Source organism: Anomalospiza imberbis, chromosome 8 (assembly GCF_031753505.1).
Source record: "Anomalospiza imberbis isolate Cuckoo-Finch-1a 21T00152 chromosome 8, ASM3175350v1, whole genome shotgun sequence".
NCBI lineage: Eukaryota > Metazoa > Chordata > Aves > Passeriformes > Viduidae > Anomalospiza > Anomalospiza imberbis.
The window spans coordinates 4,497,058-4,513,825 of NC_089688.1; the positions used below are offsets into that span (position 1 = coordinate 4,497,058).

General features: G+C 45.1%; 1 protein-coding gene across 23 annotated transcripts in view; it reads right to left on the reverse strand.

Moving 5' to 3' along the window:
• Positions 1 to 16,768, reverse strand: part of PCDH15 (protocadherin related 15) — a 626,487-nt gene that overhangs the window by 348,058 nt on the left and 261,661 nt on the right. For 15 of the 23 annotated variants that reach the window (XM_068197049.1, XM_068197046.1, XM_068197047.1 and 12 more), the window contains one exon: positions 8,705 to 8,765. The exons of 7 other annotated variants lie outside the window; for them this stretch is intronic. The gene's annotated coding sequence lies outside the window, so the exon portion shown is untranslated. Of the gene's footprint in view, positions 1 to 8,533; positions 8,766 to 16,768 lie in introns of all 23 variants that reach the window. One more of the 23 variants, XM_068197037.1, reaches the window with a different exon arrangement.

The following is a 16,768-nucleotide window of genomic DNA, read 5'->3' on the forward strand; positions in this document are numbered from 1 at the left end:
CCTCCTTTCCCTTCAAATCCAAGGGGAAGCTTCTGGGTCACTCAAACACTTCTCAAGGTATTTTTAAAAGCTTTGGGTTTGATTATTTACATTATTTTTCCTTTGTGTGTTAAAGATGATGTGGTAGAACAAATCCAACCTTTCCTTGCTCTGCTTGCATTTCCTTTGCAATGTAAACACAGAAATCCATGAGCTGCAGACTCTTGGTGACTAAAACCGCCTCAAGTCAGGGGAAAATCAGAAGAAACACAAGTATTTAAAAAAAGATGTCTCTGTCACTACCAAACCTCGGATTTGCCTCTCTCACAGGATACCTGTCTTGGCTCTCAAATCAGCTGCAGACTCAAAGGCTTTGATTCCACTTCAAAGAGAAATTTGGTATTTATTTTTCAAGGAAAGAAAACTCTGCTTCGTGCCTCTTTGATGTCTTGTTTCATAACTTAAAAAAAGAAAACAAAAACAAACCCAAAAAAACAACTTTATAGGGGCAAGATTAACTAATATCAGCAGCAGTGACTAATTTGCCAAAAGAAAAGAGTTTATGAGCAATGTTGGAGCTGCATGGAGCATGACAGTGTTGGTAAGCCTTGGGTTTTCTTTATCAAATTAAATATCAAAGAAAGCACTCTTGGGCTTTCTTAGTGGAAGAGTTTGGTAGCTCTGACTCTTGGCACATTCATACTGAGCTTCAGAATAAGAACTTTACTTGGTGCAGGACCAAACTTTGGTCTCAGCAAGAAGCAGACAATGGAAAATGAAGCAGGAAAGTTTTATTTGACTGTGAAAGGTTCCTGGCACCGCAATACAATTTCAAAACTAAGATTAGAGAGGAATTCTCATGTTTACACCAAAAAGAGAAACCACTAATTTTTTTTTTTTTTTAAATTTGCCTACATAACTTCCACTGGTTGGATTAAATAGCCAAGATTTTAGAGCAGGGAGGGCTGGGGGAGATTAAGTTGTTTAATTTGTTTAAATATAGCCCATATTCCATCTAACCCTGAGAAAAATGTTTGGAAAAATTATTCCACAGGTACAAAATCTTTTACTACATCTCTCATAACCTGATTTTGCTGCATTCAGCAGTTTCCTCCCACCACCCCTTGTTTTAAAGGAATGCAAACAATGCAAAAAGCAACTAAGAAAAAAGAAATAAATTGAAAGTTGCCCTCTGAAACTCCAGCCTGCCTTGTAATAATTACTGAGACAAATGTTCTCCTGGGGAGAAATGGAGAGGTGCTTTCATAGCTGTCACAAACCACACACTTTGGTGGCTCACAGGTGCAAAAATGAATAGACTGAATACATATTAAATTCTCCTGCCAGTGAATTGTTCAGTACAGAATCTCAGTCACAGCTTTTTGAGTTCTTTATTAAATTGAGGGAGGCAGAAGTTTCACTCCAAGGACTGTTCTGAATGTATCTATTTGGAGAACTACAAGCTCTTTTATTTTTCTTTATTTTTGGCCAAGTCCTCAATGCTCCTGCACAAATTAAGTTAATTAACTTTTTAAAGTTAAAAATCGTGAGGATCAAAATTTTTTGAAGTTAAATCATCGTGGGGAACTGCAGGGACAGGGCAAGGAGGAATGGGATCCAACCAAAAGAGGGGAAATTTAGGTGAGATATAGGGAAGAAATCCTTCCCTGGGAGGGTGGGCAGACCCTGGCACAGGGTGCCCAGAGCAACTGTGGCTGCCCCTGGATCCCTGGCAGTGTCCAAGGCCAGGTTGGACAGGGCTTGGAGCAGCCTGGGATGGTAGAAGGTGACCCTGCCCATGGCAGGGGGTGGAATGGGATGGGCTTTGAAATCCCTTCCAACCCAGACCATTCCAGAATTCCATGGTTTAAAATCAATTCTCTGCTCAAGCAGCTGGCCCCATCCCCGGGTTGGTGTCTGATGCCACCTCCCAGCCTGTTCTAGACAAATTTTTTCAAATAACCATTTACAATGTCACCATGTCTTTGCCCTGTTGCACTGAAAAATCAGACAAAGATTATTCCTTAATCAACATCTAAGGATGGGTTAATTATTCCATGGCTTTATCCTGGTAACTAAAGCAGCTTAACACATCCAACAGCCCAAACCCAGCAGTAAACATGAAGCCAACAGCCAAATTGCCTTGCTCATGCTACTGCTTTTGATCCCCCCTCACAGCAATGGCTTTTCCAGCTTCATCCAAGGGAAACTTCCCAGACTCTGATTTGATGACAGACTAAGCCAATGACACTTGAGCTTCTTTCAGATCCTTCTGCCTGCAAAATATAAATGCTTTATGACTCCTTTAAGATTCACCCTCAAGTATATTCAGGTTTAAATTCCTTTTGACCTTGCTGGATAAATCAAAGTTGGGATAGCTATAATGCCAGGACTCTGCAGGAGAGCTGGAGAACAGGAGGTGGCAAAAGGGACAGGGAACAGCAACCTGGCTCAGCTCTTTTATCCCTAATCCCATCTTCCCTGGCTCATCCACCTGCAGGGACTCTCCTGTTTATTCACACTGAGTTTACAAACTCTAAGCAGCACCACAAAATAAAATGCGAAGGGTGATAACTTCCACAGAGCTCTGAATTTCACCCATTCATTTTTCAGGCTTCTCCTTAAAAACCTCTTTTTGCTATTTCTTTGCTTAAGCTCAAGATTCCAAAACTCAGGGGTGGAGGGGGGAAAGATGCCAGTGAAGGAATATTTTTTGCCTCAGCTGCCAAATCAGTCAGCAAAGGACAGAGAAAAAGTGTCCTGTACCTTGGTCCCTATCCCTTAATTTGCAGCAAACAGTGCTGTGTGCATTTCAGCACCGTTCCTCTTGGATAGCACAATCAAATGCAGGAAAAGCCCTTTGCTATTCCAATTCCCTGAACATCTTCTCTTTACAGACAGAATCCCAAAGTGATCAGGGTTGGAAGAGACCTTAAATCCCACCCAATGCCACCCCTGTCATGGGAAGGGACACCTTCCACTATCTCAGGCTGCTCCAAGCCCCATCCAGCCTGGCCTGGAATACTTCCAGGGTTGGTGAATTCACACCTCTCTGGGCAAGGTTCTCAGTTTTCCCCAGTTTCCCAGAAACACAAAGAGAATTCTGCACTCAGCCTTCCAGGCTCTGAGGGGAATTCAAAGACACTGCAGTCTGGGGAGAGTATTATTCTTGATATTGCAGAAGTGTAGCAGGAAAGTCAAATGGACTCCCCCAGAGGCTTCTGTGGACAGATTTTGGGGCAAAACCAGGCCTGATGTGGTGCTGGAAATGTACCCAGAGATGGGTAGGGAGGTGAACTGGAGGACCTTGGCTGCTGAAGAACCACAGGCAGGACCAGACCTGGAATGAACTCAAGCTGCAACTGCTCCACTTGCCAGTCCCTGTTCCTGTCAGTCCATGCCCATTTGGTCACACTCCTGGAATTATCTGGATGTGAAGCAGTGCAGGGGGAGCCCTGCTCTGGACAGAGGAGACATCCCACTGCCTCCTGTTAGTGCCTCACGCTGGGCTCTGCACACCCCCAGCCATCTGTTCCTGCAGAACGAGGCAGCCCCTTCTCATTTCAGCCCCTTCTCATTGCAGAGATGCACTCCTCTGATTTCCACTCAGACAGAGCCTTAATTCCACTTTACTCTTCTTCTGATCCCAACAATCTGTCCTCTTGTCTGCCCTGTCCTCAGCTGGGTAAGCCTTCACTCTCTGGTCCTGCTGTGGCTCCTCTGCAAGCGAGATTCTCCAGCTCACCTCCCTGGCCAGCCCAGGGTGCATTTCCAGCAGGGCCCCAGGGCTCTTGGTTCCCCAAAATCAGAAGCCTCTGTGCTGTTGAGAACAGAGAGCCCAAGCCAATGTCCCTGTAGCCACCTTTCCCACCCAGCCCGGGCTTCTGCTATTCCTGCCCATCCCAGAGCCTCCAGCCCTCCCCTCCTCTCCAGATCCTCTGCTCCCCAGCCTGAATAACCTCAGCTGAGATGTGGAAAATTGCATATTTCTGTATTAATTACTGCCTTAAGCACCAATTACAAACCCAAACAAAATTATGCATCGCTGGCCAAGTAAGCCAGGCACTGCTGGAGCTGGGCAGCTTTCTGTTTTCAACCTCAACAGAGGCTCAGGAGGCAAACAAGGTTCCAAGGGATCAGGAATTAAGAAGAACTGTATTTCCCTGCTGCATTTTATTTCATAAATACATTTATGTGAACCTAGGGCTCTGCCAGTTGTAAATTCTGTTCAAGGGTATGTCAAGGAAGTGATAAATGAAGGTGTAGACACTTGACAGCATCCTGAGGGATCTGTTAGTGCCTCTCTGGGTGGGCAGCAATGTCCTTTTCTGTGTTTCTGGGTACTCTCTACTCATGTGAGGGCAGAAGAATTCCATGAGCTGAGTGCTCAGCCAAGAGGAACTGCTTTTAATCCACCTCTGTTGTATCTTATAAGGAGAACATTAGGATTTATACCACCCTGTCACCACAGAAAGGCGTGCAGGGAGGGAGTTACACAGCAAAGACATCTGTGGGTAGAATTAATGGGAAGAGCAATGTATTTGTGGGAAATGTATCCTGACTGACACAATTACCTGGGGAAAATGAGAGTAAAATTAGACCTGACTCTCTTCCCTGTAAAAGTCAGTTCTGATCAAAAAATCCAACAGCCTGCAATTAACAGATTCTACACATTTTGTCCTGCTCTGGCTTAAAGCTGATGTGTTCTTGGCAGAGGCTTTCAGGCTGATGCTGAGACCTAAATTATCAACCTCTCAACATCTGCCCTCAGAAAAGTTGGCTCTGTTGGTGCAGCAATAAAACCCCCAGACACATCTCCCCAAATATTGGGATGGTCACGATCTGGGTGAAGGCAGTGCAATCCCAAGTGCCAGTGGGAAGTCCAAGAATGCAAATTGGGCTTGAGGCCAATGTAAAGCACCACCAGAATTTCAGAGCTGATCCTCTCTGGCACATCCCACGGCACAGGGACAGGCAGAGGAGCAGCCAAGGAGCTGAGAGGACAAAGCCAGTCAGGAGCTTCCAACAGAAGCTGCTGAGGACAAGAGCTGCTGTCTGGGAAAATACTAGAGAAAAGAATAATGGAATTATAGAATCCTTCATCTTGGAAAATCCCTCCCAGCCCATGGAGTCCCAGCTGTGCCTGATTCCTACCTTGTCCCCAGCCCAGAGCACTGAGTGCCATCTCCATCCCTTCCTTGGACACCTCCAGGGATGGGCACTGCAAAGCTCCCTGGGCAGCCCCTGCCAAGGCCTGAGCACCCTTTCCATGGAGAAATTCCTCCTGAAGTCCAAGGAAGGAACATTCTTTTCCTATTCTCTCAGAGGGTCTGTAACTCATGAGCACAGACCTCTGTCCTATATTTGCCTGCATCCTAAATGTACCCACCCAGCCTTTCCCATCCTATTGGGACCTGAGGTTATTTGGATTAATTCTACCTGGGTATTTTACCCTTTCCTTACCCTCACTTCTGTGCTCACAACTCCTGCAAAGTGGCCAACGTTTCCACCCTCCTTTCTGTTTTAATCTCACAGACCTCACCACAATAGAACATTTTGCTGTAAATGACAACTTGCAGTGGCTTATTTGTGCTTCAAGATTTTGATACCGGACAAATTATTCTGTGACACCCCAAATTCCTAACCAACTGGAAAATTAAGAAGGCAAAGCTGCAGATCAATGGAAATTTCTTTCCCCTCTCCATCATACCCAGCTAAGTTTCAAGACCAGCTGACAAATTCTGGGTGCTATGGAGAGCAGAGCCAGCCCTCATTACCTCTGGACCTTTTCTTGTATCACTGCACAGCTGCAGGAGCTTTAGGGAGAGTCCTTTAGGGAGGATCATTTAGGAATAAATCCACCTTGGGGAGGAATGACCCAGTGCTGAGATACAATTCAATCAAAGCACCAGTCACAGAGCCTTTAAAATTATCTATAACTCTATCTTTTGCACAGGTAAAATAAATTAAAGGGTGTGCATGGGAGAGACAAATCATGGAGAGAAGGATCATATATAAATCTACAGAAGCTAGATAATTAGTGCACCAGAGATCTAGGATTAATCCTGTTCTCCTGGTGAGAATGGAGATACTGATGTAGGAGAGTGCTCCAGTTCAGGTCACTTCTGAAGGACTGTCCTCGTTGTCCCCTGCACACTGCTCTGCACTGCAGGGAGCTCTGGGAGCATGGAAACTATTCCTGGAGGATAGAACCACAAAATCCAGGAATGGTGTGGCTGTTCCAGCAGCCACTCCAGGCCCCAGGTTGCAGACAGTCTGCATGATTGGACATGTAGAAGACATGTGGGATCCCCAGCAGGAACTTCTCCAACCGACACCGCACTTTAGTCCATCCAAAAATTCCCACAGCAGGCTCCTCGCTGGATGTTGGCTCAAGAGAAGCCCCCGTGCTCCAGCCAGCTTTGATTTAACTTCAAAGATAAACCACAATGTCTTAACAACACCTCACAGAAGGGTGCTCAGAGAAGTCTGGGATAGTTTTCCTAACTCAACACCAACTGTCCTGACTGCCCAAGCCCTGGGATTGCAGCAGTTCTGCTGAGTGCTGCCCACTAAAGTGCTAAATCTGAATTCAGATTCATTTCTCAGAGTGATGCCAAGCACCAGTGGGCACAGCAAAGCCTGAACTGAATCCTTGGCATGATTTAAAGACAATATTTCTATTTTCTGCCGAGTTTCTCTGGGAAGAGAGGCTCACATAATCATTCCACGCTGCTGCCTTTTTGTCCTTCCCCCAAAATCCTTTGATAGCAGCATCAAAGCTATTAAGATGCAAATCACTTCAGGAAAGCTGCAGCCAAGATAGAGGAGAGCGACTCCCAAACATCCCTATGAGGGGACGTGCTGCAGTTTCACTTCCTGTGCATTAAATGTAAGGAAAATCTAGGGAAAACCAGTTGTTCCCAGTCTCCAGGAGAGGGAAAACCCCCCAGAGCCCAGTGAGGAGATGGGAACCACAAGGAACCTGGAATTCATCCCTCCTTTTACTCAGAGCAAGACTTTTAGGTTCAGCAACATTTCTCAGTTCATCCACAAGGATGATCTCTCCCTGGAAATGTTTTTTAACAGGAATACACGAAGAAGGGATAAACAGACAAACATTTGATGCACTGATAGTGTTGTGGCATAGCTCTTATCACCTGGAATAAAGCAGGGAGGCTCTTAGGAGGGAATGCTCTATCCTGCTTTTGTACCCATAAAAGCTGGAATTTCCCATCACTATATTAAAACCTGAACTTCTCCCACTGTAAATATTTTTTCCCTTCCCAGAGAGCATGGAAAACAGCTCTGAGAGCATCTCTGCAGTTATTTTAAAGCCAGAGCCAGCCACTGCTGCAACCTCATCTCCCTCAGTCTAACTCCATCCATGAGACCTGTAGAGGGCAGTGGATAAAAGAAAATCAAGCACCAAAAGAAGCCATAAATGTTAAATACAGATTAAAAAAAAAAAAAAATGGCATCCCATCGAAGGACTTCCTCATATTGAAAAGCTTACAGGTAATTCCATGGATTAATGGATTACTGCAATGGGATTTTTCCAAGCCCAAATCCCAGGCTCTCTGGCAGATTGCACTGACAGGCTTTACAGCAGAGCCCTTCCCTTAGGATTTACCCTTTTTTTTTTTTTTTTTTTTTTTTTTCCCAACAGAAATCTTGCACCTAAGCTAAAATATGCAGCTGGCCCTCCCACTGCCATGCTCCTCATGGGCAAACAAGACTTCCCTTTCCTCCACAGAAAGCCACATTTAGCCAAGGAACGGGGAAAGTACAGCTGAGCAAAGCTGAGTGTTTACACAATATACAACAGCGTGACATTAGTGTTCAAATTAATATCAATTTACTATCAAACCAGCCAGGACCCAGAGCAGAAAGCAGCCTCCTGGATAATTCCTCTGTGGTTTTCAGGCCCACTGCTAATAACTTCATTATCCATTTGGCGTATACAATTAACTCGTTACTGATGGAATATGTAAAATCCAGGGTATAACTCCAATTAGGCACAGCAGATAAAAGCAGTACAGCAGGTACAGGATCCTTGGCCTTATCTTGCACATGAGAGCATTAATCAATACAGCACGGGTGCTTATGATCACCTCATTTCAGCCGTGCTCTAGTAACTTCTCCCAGCTTTGTAAACCTCGTGAAATTCCAAAATTGGCTCTGCAATTACCACAGGCGGAGCTCTCCGTACCTTCCGTAATGCCCCGTTTATCTCTGGAATGCAGATTAGACCCGCAAAGGCACCAAAACCACCGAGAAGGCAGAGGAATAGGGCTGGAAAATGTGTGTGTTAGGTGATGCCAGGGGTTAATAGGGAAAGGCCCGGCGGTCTGGAGCTGCTGGGGTGCAGAACTGGGATCTGCCCCGGCCCCGCAGTGAGTCACCGGTCCCTGCCGCATCCAAACCCTCCGGAGAGACAGAGATCAAAGCCGGGAGTCAGCCTGCGCTCTCCTCCTTCCAGACTCCGGCTGAGTCACCGCGTTATAAATTGCCACTGCTCCCGAGGAGTCAGACACTGACAATTCACTCTTACCTGCTGCGCTTTTTCATCTCGTTTCTGATGTTTTTATTTTTGCCTCCCCCTGCCATGCTTTCCTGTCTTTGCCATCAGTGTTCCCTATTGTATCGGTTCCCTCGGCTTTAAAAAGGGATGGAGAGCTAATGGCTGCTTTTGTAACCCACATTTGTGAAGGTAAACACTCACATTGACTTCTGAGCCTTCCTCATACTTTGGCAGAGTTGCCGAAGAGTCCCAGAGTGAGAGCCTGTAGGAATGAAAAACTGGGACAATGCTATTCATGCTCAGAATGGAATGAAACAAAATCATTTCACTATCATCTGTTATATAGATCTCTGGTCTCATCTGACATACAGATCTCTGCATGTCACAATAATGTGGGGACACATTTTGGAGGGGGTTTGCAGAGACTGGAGGAATCTTTCTCCTGGGAGAAATCTGGTTTTTGTGTTGGCACTCTTCCTTCTCCAGAAGGAAATTAGATGTTAAAAAAAAAATGTTAAAAAAAAAGAGGAAAAAGTCCAAAGTGAAAAAAAAAGCAGGTGCGAGCAAGAAAGAGCACTAAGAATGGATCATGAACGTGGTGAAATCAGTCCAAGGTTGGACTGGATGATCCTGGAGGTCTTTTCCAACATTAATGGCTCTGTAATATCATGATTCAAAAAGTGACAACAAAAAAATAAAAACAGATGGGTGGCAAGGTCTTGGAGTAGCACCTTTGGATGGTAATGGCACTGGGGAGGTCAGAAGTATTGTTCTGACTTCATCAGTCACGGAAGGGGCCCACAGCCACATCCACACCCACCTGCTGAGTGCCAGCCCACAGCACAAAGGAAGGAACTCCTGGTTTGGGGACAAAAAACACTGCTAGTGGTGCTTTTACTCTCTCACACAGACCAGGTCACACTGCACCCCCCACCCTGGCAGCACTGTGCTCCCATCTGGCAGGAGGTTGTTCCTCCCTTTCCATGCAGCCTTTATTCCAGATTCTCAGTCACACCTAAGTGCTCTCCAACCAGGGCACAGCCAAGTCCAGCTGATTGGGAAGTTGTCCCAACCACAATGAGAGGTTGGATCTTTCCATGATGAAAAATGGGTCCTCAGGTGCATCATCTCAAAGAGCAAATCTCCTGCTCAGGGGTGAGCCAGTGGCTCCCTGGCCCAGCTAGAGAGGCTCCAGCTAAACCCAGACAGAATTAAAGCCTGCTCTACAAGCAGCCAGCCCAGCAGCTGAGATAACCCTAATTTTCCTGTCTCTACCACAATAAAATGACCATGGAATTGAATACGAATGCAGAGAAGCTGGATTCTTTAAAGAAACCATTTGCTTATGGTTTGCTCCTCTGGGAGTGGTCCAAATGCAGTGCTTAAGTTCTCTCCAGCATCCCTGTCACAGAGGTTTTCATTTTAACCAAAGGAGTTGTCAGGAAAATTAATCCACAAACACCAGAGGTTTATGTCCAAAAAGGAGACAGAGGAGTCCTGTAATTTATTCAAATACAGGGAGAGGCCATGGGCATTCCCCTGGGGTCTCTCAAAATTTTGGAGAACACAGCCTCCTTTTTATCCTGATTTCCCTGCCACATGTCTCTCTCTCTTTCCCCATTGGCTGAGATACTTGAGAGGTACAAATTCCCTGAAAAATCTAATATCTAAGACCCCCTTCTAATGTATAACACCCCCTTTGTCTTTTCCTTGTGTCACTCAGTGGAATTCTTTGTGGAATATATGGTTCTTCTCATTGTTTCTTTCATCTCTCAGTATCATTTTTATTTATCAGCAGATGTACAGTTTGTAAAGACACATCTCTCATTCCATTTATCAATCAGTGGAATCCTTCCCATTGTCTCTTTTATCTCCCAGTATCTAGCTTTATTCACCAGCAGACACACAGTTTGTTTGTAAAGACAAGTCCCTCATTCCTTTCAGAGTCAATATAAAAAGACAGGTCTCACACAAAAAATCCAGTTTGTTCAAAGCCCCAAATTCAGGGGCAGGGATGGCTGCACAAAACATTCTCAATGGAGGTGCTGCAGCTGAGGGCACTGGAAGCTCTCAGGCTTTGCTTCCCCTGCCTGGTCCCTTCTGGAAACTCCTGCTTTGGATTGTGAGAGCACTGTCTGGGGAGAAGGAAAGGTCTCTGCTAGTAAATATGAGGATTTGTTATGATTTATCATTTCTACCTGCTCATAAAAATAATTGTTTTAAATTATATAAGATGAGGTTGATAACTGCAAAGAACAAAACCTGAAACCTCAGAGGTATTTGTTCCACTTTATGGCCTCTCACCTTCAAATTTCTTGACCATATGGTTATGTAGAAAACTTGGTAAAATCAATACTCTAGCAACAAAATTGCTCAGCAGCAGGAAATCATTTGGCTCCTTAGGCCACTGGCAAATGAGACAGGGTTTTGTGAATGTACTGTTAATATTCAGACAGGGAGGTAAGTCACTCAAAAATAAACACATTTAATCCAAAGACTTCTACAAACAATTCCAAATATATTTTCATTCTCTCATTAGCAAGTACACTGCAAAGCTTCTGGCAAGCATTGCCATTTGTTTTAGCTCATTATAATAGCTCATTAAAAATAGAAATAAAAAACCTGGAATATCCAAGCTAACTTAATGGGAACAGGGGAAAACTTCAGTCCCCACCATCAGCACTGCTGTTCTCCAACTTTAATTGGAGCAAAATAAACTTGAGTCTTCCTACACTACAATTTACAGGTGAAAGCAAAACCCCTGTGTTTGAAATTGTCTGGGTACGTGGCAAAGTCCTCTGCAGGAATAAAACATCAGGAGTATCTCAAATAATCCAAACAAGGCCTGGTGGTGTGCACCCATCTCCCGCTTCAGCTGTGCTTTTGGGCAGCATCAGCTGATTTAATTCTCAGCCCCAGAGGCCTGCTTTGGTGTCTGTGCTCGGTGCTGGTCTGGGCGTGTTTGTCACAGACTGGCTGAGGCTGAAGGAGCTCATGGGCACCTGGTGGCACCTCCCTGCTCCAGCAGGGCCATCCCAGAGCTCAGGGCACAGCCCTGTGTGCACACAGCTCTGCACAGCCCCAGGGAGGAGAGCCCCCAGGCTCTGTGCACAATGTGCTCAGGGCTGGGCTCTGCCCAGGGAAGAAGTTGTGCCTCCTGTGCAGGGGGAATTGCTGGGCTCAGGCCCTGCCCGTGGCTCTGGTGCCATTGCTGGCCCCGGAGCAGAGCCTGGGCCCTGCTCTGCCCCTCCCTGCACACAGGGACAGCCAGGCCTGAGGGCCCCTCTCAGCTGGGGCTCCTCTCCAGGCTGAGCAGCCCCAGCTCCCTCAGCCTTCCCTCATAAAAGACAAAATCAGGGGCTCGGGGCAAGCACCAGGGTGCTTGGAACCTCAACAGGGTCACAGAATCACAGAATCACTGGGTTGGGTTGGAAGAGACCTTCAAGATCATTGAGTCCAACTCAGCCCAAACACCTCAACTAAACCCTGGCACCCAGTGCCGCATCCAATCTTTTTTTAAACACTGGGATGTCACCATCCAGGGATGGTGACTCCAACACCTCCCTGGGCCATTCCAGAACTTTATCACTCTTTCTGTGAAAAACATTTTCCCAATATCCAACCTACATTTCCCCTGGAGCAGCTTAACACTGTGTCCTCTGGTTCTGTCAGTGCTGCCTGGAGAAAGAGCCCAACCCCACCTGAGCACAGCCACCTTTCAGGGAGTTGTGGAGAGTGACAAGGTCACCTCTGGGTCTCCTTTTCTCCAGGCTGAGCACCCCCAGCTCCCTCAGTGGTTCCTCACAGGGTTTGTGTTCCCAGCCCCTCTCCAGCCTCGTTGCCCTCCTCTAGACGCGCTCCAGCGTCTCAACGTCCTTCCCAAACTGAGGGGCCAGAGCTGGACACAGCACTCGAGGTGTGAACCCACCAGTGCTGAGTACAGGGGCAGAGAGACCTCCCTGCTCCTGCTGGCCACACCATTCCTGATCCAGGCCAGGAGCCATTGGCCTTCTTGGCCACCAGGGCATGCTGCTGGCTTATGTTCAATCGGCTGCCGACCAGTACCCCCAGGTCCCTTTCTGCCTGGGCACTCTCCAGCCATGTCCAGTCATGACATGTATTTCCTGCTCCAAGACACCACCAGACTTTCCATTCCTGATCCATGTTTGTTTAAAATCTTTGGGGAGATATTTAAGTATATCCACTCTTGGGGATATTCTACATGGTTTTTCCTTCAGAAGAAAAGCAAGGGAATTTGATCATTGCCTGACTCTGGACTCAGCTCAGCTGAATTTTTCCTGATTTCAGACAGAAGTGGAATTTCCCCTCTCTCTCCTAACAGGCACAATGTCCCTAAGAAGCTGCCTGTGCCCTGAAGTGGCTCTTAGGAGCTTTAACATTGCTAAGGTGGCTTTAAATCAATTCTGCTCAAGACATTTTTTCTTTTTCAATTGGTGCTCATTCTTAGTCTATTTTTCATCAACTAGAAAACAGAGGATTATTATGAGAAAACATTGCCATAAATCAACAAGAAAAATAATAATAAAAAAGAGAACAAATCTTGTACCTAAATGAAGGCATTTCACAATTTCAAACTACAAGAATTTAACTCAGTTACATTCAGATTTCTGTTCTTAATTTGCATTAAAATGGCAGATTTTTGTCTGAACCAGAGACCCTGTGCACACAGTCATTGTTTTCCATTACTCCAGCACAAGCAGCTCCTCCTGCCCTTCTTAGGCATGGGAGAGAGACAGCCCAATCACATCTTTAGGAGCAGCAGGATATTCACCTGGAACAATCTAGGAGGGGCAAGAAAGCCCAACCCTCCTTTTGCACTTTTCTTAATAAAACAATGACACTGACAAAAAAAAAAAAAAAAAAAAAAAAAAAAAAAGAGCAAGAAATATAAATTGCACTCATACTGAAATTAGGATTCAATAGAATAATAGAATCATTCAGGATGAAAAAGATCTCCAAGGTTATCAGTTCTAATATTTGACTGAATACCACCATGTCCACTCAGTTTTTCAAGAATTGTTGATTTAGATGAAACTGAGAAAATGTCAGTATCTAACAGTAAATTAATTTATTTTAAACCCTATAGTAAGAGAGAGAATTTGCTTTCCTTTTTAACATCTCTCCCTTTCACCATTCAAATTTTCTTGGGTAAGTCTTCTCAGAGGTCCTGCTGAAGTGGTGACAGGGACAAAAGGGACAGTCAGGAAGGAGGCAAAAGACAAGAAGGGTTAAGTTGATGACAGAAGCATTGCTGGCTTTAAAAAAAAAAAGCCTACAATCTATATCCCAGAAAATCTGATGGGTGAGACCAGTCTCATCCCAATGAGGCTTTATCCTATTCAGCTGAGGAGTGATCCTGCCTTCCTTTATCCCAATCATGCAATGAATGAATTGGAATAGCTGCAGATCAGTTACATCTGTTCAGATAAAATGAAGATTTATCCTAAAACCAGTGCTAGGCATCACAGCAGAGTCTCCCAACAGGGCTGGCAAATGCATGGAAAAGATAATTTTCCAGTAGCTCTTTGTTACCTTCAGCCAGAATGATGTCTTTACCTATTGTATTTTTCAAGTGGTATCTGCTCATGTTTTGTTTTGGTCTCCTCTGCCTTTTAACATTTGAAAAGCTCCTGGGAAGTCTGAAAGGTAAGAGGACAGAGGGCCTGTTGAATGAGATGTGAAATTAAGGCCCTGCACATCCATGTTTCCCACTGCCAATCACCATTTCAGCTGTGAAATGCCCTTCCAATGATCAGGTGCAGAGGCTGTAGGAGATTCCTGCAGCTGGAATTACAGAGCATAGATAGATTGGTTGGATTTGTAGCTTGCACAGTTGTTCACCTCTTGGAAGCTGGAGGAGTGGAGTTATCCTTTGGGTTGATATTCTACAACCCGTAGAAACCCCTGGGTATTTTAAATTCATTTTATATGAGCATTACTGCAAATCTGATGGGTCTGCAAACCCATCTAACATCATGTTCCACCTACATTATTAACACCCAAAGTACCAGGTTTTGAGGAATTTCCATATGGAAGCTGAATAATCACAGCTTAATTTTACTTAATGCAATAAGTAAATAATAAACTCACAAATATGGCTATGAATTAATCTCACTTTATCCCATGACCTCTTTGTCTCTTGGGCAATCATTTAGTTTACTCTTAGAAGTTTTTCCTTAGAATTTAAAAGTTTAATCATCACCACCTTAGGCCATTTGGTTGTGTTCATTTACTCCTTCGATAACTCTTTTCTTCACACTCTCAGGAAATTCTAGTGCCCTTTGAGAAATCTTTCATTGATCCCAAAAAAGCAGAGTGGAAATCTTCATGGAATAAATTGCCTAACTCTTGACACATCCTTGGACCCCAACTCTTCATCTACACCATAATAAAATTCAATTTATAAAACATTCTTGCTAGAAATAAGCTGATTTATTAAATACAGTACCACCCATTATGATATGAAAAGCACATTTAAGTGAAAAATGCTGATGTGAAAACAGTAATTTTGTTTGCAGATTTTCCTTGAAGTGAAACAAAAGTGTGCGTGGAAATTATCCCAAGCAAATCTCTCAGCTCTATCCTTCTGTTCATATTGGTGCCTCCTCTGGATTAGCTCCAAAATGACCTTTTTTCAGTTTTCTCTTCACTTTCTGTAGTTATAACTATAGGTCACCTGTCTTTCTGGAGATAGACCAGATATGGCCTCTCATTTATTCCCCAGTTCCAAAGTCTCGGGAAGGTGACACTCGGTTGTGGAGGGGGCTGGTTCAGAAACTGCTGATATTACCCTGAAAAATATTACTTATCTCCAAGGAGGAAACTCTTTATTTTCAGCTGGCCCTGGCTGCAGAGGTCACAGGTTTCTTTGGAGGACAGGAATGACACATTCAGTGTATTACTCAGGGAGGAATTGAATTACTGCTCTCCCAAGCTTGGCATTTGACTTGGCTGTCAAGTACACAACATCTAATAAAATGCACTGGGCTGTTTCACTGTGCTGACTTGCAGCTCTCAGAGGCTAGAGGAGATGGGGTTGGCTTTGCCTTGATGTTCAGGAAGGAAGCTTGCCAATAATTGTGAACCAGATGAATAAGCATGTGTTCAGTAAGCCTCTTTTTCTACAAATTTAATAATGAGTTTCAGGGGTTGAGGTGAGAACAGGGGGAAGCATGGATAAATAAAAGTGTAGGAATGTCCCAGGAGGGCCTGATCTGTATCTAGCAAATGCTCCATAGGTTACAGCACTTCTTTTCTGACTATAACAGTAGTTTCAAGGCAAGGGCTAGGAGGTGGTGGATCAGTCCTGGCAGGAGTTCCAGGCCACCTTTGGAATTAATTTCGGGTATGGTCTCAATCCCTGTCTTACAGAATGACAAGCATGATGCAGAGCCTGGCATCACTCACTTGGTGAAGGGACAAAGCCCAGAGCACACCCCAAATAACACAAAACCAGTCCAAGACAATGCTCCAGAAGGGATTGAAGAGGAAGCTTCACCCCAGAAAAGTCTGTGTCCCAGGCCAGGCCATGACAGGTAAAGCCCACAGAGGGACAGGCAGCAAAGGCAGCACTCTCACACTCAGGAGCCATGAGCAGAGCAGGGGGAAGGGTTGTCCACCAGAGCAGCAAACTGGAGCCTTGTGTGCAGGCACTGCAAAGAGAGGTGAAATGCTCCCACTTCTGCCTTCCAAAGTGTACAATTCCAGAATATCCCATTAAAAGTCTGCTGGGATGCCAGGAGAACAGATGTTCTACATCAGCTCCAGAGTGATTTGGAACAGCTGCAGTACAGAGCAGCCTGTGTGTGTTTAAGAACAAGAGAGTCCAAGGAATGTTTTTGGGAGCCCTCTCCAAGTAAATTTGCAGTGACCATAGAGGATTCAGAAGCAGAATCTTTACCCAGTCAGCACCATTTTATAAACAGTCATGTTTAAAGCAACACTGAATTAGCCACTGCTCCTTGAGGGTCAGAAGCACAGAATAGGCTGGGGAGCCTCTAAACAGGGAGTTTCATCTTCCCAGAACAGCAGTGTGGGAGTAACACCTTGCCCATCTCTCCAAAAAGAAGATCTGCTAATGGCAAGATGGAGAATTATAGAGCACAAGGTTCTTCAGTAGGGCCACATCGCCATCCTATGGCTTCTCCTGGGGGCCAGCTTCCATCTCTGCCCCGGGAGCAGGGAATGGCTAGAGCTGGGCCAGGGGAGGTTTAGGGTGGATTTCAGGGAAAGGTTCTTCCCCCA